The sequence below is a fragment of the Nycticebus coucang genome, chromosome X (genome assembly GCF_027406575.1).
Source record: "Nycticebus coucang isolate mNycCou1 chromosome X, mNycCou1.pri, whole genome shotgun sequence".
NCBI classification, from domain to species: domain Eukaryota; kingdom Metazoa; phylum Chordata; class Mammalia; order Primates; family Lorisidae; genus Nycticebus; species Nycticebus coucang.
The window spans coordinates 182,991,177-182,994,631 of record NC_069804.1 but is presented as its reverse complement, the minus strand read 5'-3'; positions in this window follow the sequence as shown (position 1 = coordinate 182,994,631).

Below are 3,455 nucleotides of genomic sequence, written 5' to 3'. Positions count from 1 at the left end.
TTGGTTCCTCAACCCCTACAACACTTCCCTTGGTCATCCTTTGTCAATAAATAGAACATCATTCATCCAGATGTTCAGGTTAAAAACTTAGGAGATGTTATCGGCATCTGTCTCCCAACCCTATATCTAGCACATCTGAAAATCTTCTAAGTTCGGCCTCCAGCTTCAATCCCATATTGGACCACCTTCCTCCACTTCCAATACCAAACCTCCATCATGGTCTCTCATCAGGAGTACTACAGAGCTACCCTTTTAAGTTGTAAACCAGATCATGTTACTTGCCTCTTTAAGACCCTTCCATGGCATCCGGCTGCACACATAGTGGGATCTAAAGTCCAGCCCCAGCCTTCAAAGTCTAACTTGCTGCTCATGGCCTGTTCTCACCATGCCTGTCTGTCATTCACATCTCACCAGCCCTATCCATTGCACATCAAGTCATAACGTGTCTGTGCTTTATGCAGGATGTTTCTTTGGCCTGGAGTGTTCGTTCCCTCCCTGCCTTCACCTGGCTGACTCCTGCTCATCTTCAAGTTCTCACTTAGAAAGATGCATCTCTCAGGCCCTTGTCTTCCTAGACTAGATGCTTTGCCATGGCCATGCTGTGTGCCTTCATCCACCCTGCACTGCTCTCACCAGCCCCACATTCACCACATTTTAATCCACATACTCTTCCACTAGATTAACCACGAGGGAGAGCGATTTTTGTACGCCGCAGGGTAGGGCCAAAACTGCAGTCCAAATTCAGGAAATACTTATTGAATAAATGAATTTATGAACTGGGATTTAAAGGATCATTCATAGTTTTCCAGGCAAAACACAATGGCCCAGAAATGACAGCGATCATAATGCAGTTTCAACTTATTTGTCCTAAATATCTGGGCAGTCTATCCTTCAGAGTGGGTGGCGAGTATAGTGGCTTTGGACCTAAAAGGTGGTGTGGGAGACAAACATGTCATTCATCTGAGAATCTGGCTGTGTGCCATCATTTTGCTGACTTGTGATCCCAGAAAGTTGTGTTCCATAGGTTCAGAGAGATGACAGCAGCACTTGGTGGCCCTTAAAATTGCTATCTCCATTCCAAGCCGATTTCCTTCAGACACAGGGTCTTAGAGTTGCCCATTCTCACAGCCTCTTTCTAGTCTTGCTGCCCTGCAAACACATACCCCCACTTTATTCTAAAGCCCCAGGGCACTTCTCAGGTCACTGAAGGGTCATAAGTGTATAAAGGACGATAAGGCCACCACTAAGTGCCATTGCAGCCTGCTGAGTTTTATCATAGCCTCAGGATAGCCCTGAAAGCTACACCAGGCTGGGGCTTAGAATTCTGCATTCCAGCAAATGAAATTTTGTACCTGCAAGTGTCGGGTTGGGTAATAGCTCTAGGATCTTCGTACATATCAACCAAGGCTCCCTTTTATGAAGTACAAATCTAGCCTGGAATCCAACCAGTCCCTTCCCTACCCCTTGATGAGAGGAGACCTGGGGAAGTTTAATGAATGCTTTTTGTCAAAGTAGAGAGTTAGTGAATTCACAATAGAAATAGTGCCAGCCAGTGAAATTCAAGATCTCATTGGTCACCATGTTCCCTCCATGCTGATGTAAGGAGCAGCTGCTACTGACCCTGAAGCTGTCTGATTTCCTCAATCCATGCCCCGCTGAGCTGGTGTCCAATGATAAGCCAACTTTTCCAGGCTTCCATGGCACTGGCAGGCCTCCTCCTCCAGGTTAAGGTCAATGGAAGATGGTGCCCAAGGCTGGTGCTCTGGTCAATTGTTGGCTCAGCTGGGAATCAGTCACACTACAATCCTCTTCAAGGAGCACGATGACAGATGCAGCAGGGCCTAAACCTTGCCCAGGTGGCTGCCTCCTCTTGTAAGTATTAATATATGACCATGTAAGAGGCTTTGATTGAAATTGGATTCTGTTCAAATCTACGATAACGATAAAATACCAACATGGTTGTAGGGAAAAGCTGGTAGTAGTTAGAGCAAGTGTGAATGGTAAAAGGACACAGAAAAAAAACACTGAGTTTTAATCTGGGTTAAACTATTGTCTCAGCTGTGTGACCCTGGGCAAGCCATTTAACCTGTATATAAAGTATACTAGGAAAACTTTTCCAGGAATGACTATAAAGACTAAATGAGCTACTGTACGTGAAAGATTTTTGGAATCGTTAATGCCACTCGTATACACGAGATAAAGCTTCTAATCTCAGTTCCTGACTTGGAATGGGCTCTCCACAACTGTAGGTCTCAAATATTCTCCTATATAATGAGGATGTCGAGGTACGGGGTCTTTAAGGCCCTTCAGTGCCTGATATTCCAGGATACTACCCAAATTTATCAGAGCCGAAGGTAATTGAATTCACATAAAAACAAGGCAATAGAAATGGTTTTTATTGTTTACATGAAGGAAATGGATGGTGTGGATTTTTGGTGCAAACAACAGCAAAGTAGGTATGGGGATGGGAGGGAAATCAATGCTCCTGAAGCCCTGGAGTCCTGGTGCTCCAAGGTAAATAGTGACTGCCCCGTATTTATCCCCTGAGCTATAATCAGATCAAAGTGTAAGGTAAAATCACATGTCTCAACACAATTATACACTTTCTGATATGTTTTGGCAATTTGTGGCTTTCTGTATTTTGAATTAAAAAAAAAAAAAAACATCTTATTTGTTCTTTGGAAATGAGATCTCTTTCTGGGGAAAAATGTCTGTTTGCAGGGGAGGAGGGATTCCGGTGTTGTCACAGAGCAGATCATATGTATGAGGCACCTGACGTGGATTAGTCATGGGAGTTTCCTTCTCTCCACCAGCCTATTTATCCCTCCACATTCCCAGACCCCAGCACAGTGCCTAGACGGGCGTCCTCAAACTTTTTAAACAGGGGGCCAGTTCACTGTCCTCAGACCGTTGCAGGGCCGGACTATAGTTAAAAAAAAAAAATAGAAAACTATGAACAAATTCCTAAGTACACTGCACATATCTTATTTTGAAGTAAAAAAACAAAACGGGAACAAATACAATCACACTGCCTCATGTGGCCCGCAGGCCACATAGAAAAAGGCTCAGGAAATGACTGCTGAGTGAACAAATGAATATGACAGGGACCTTTCCCCCAAAATCCTAACCCCAAACAATTTGAGAGATGAGCTACAGAGGAACAGGAGACCAAATCCAGAAGACGAGTGGGCTGTGGAGCTACCAACAGCAAGATGGCTAAGGCTGAGAGCTACTACTGGCTGAGCGCTTCCCTGGAGCCAGGCTCTGTGTCAGGTGGTAACAACGCCTGTGAATACCATTGTTAGCTCCATTTTACAGATTACGAAACTGAAGCTGAAGGATGTCACGTGAGTCGCTTGAGGCCCCATAGCCTGGATAAAGTTCAGTACCATTTATCTAGCATTTGCAGTTAGGAGGCACTTTGGCACCTCTTGGGGCTGCCACAAATCTGTGAT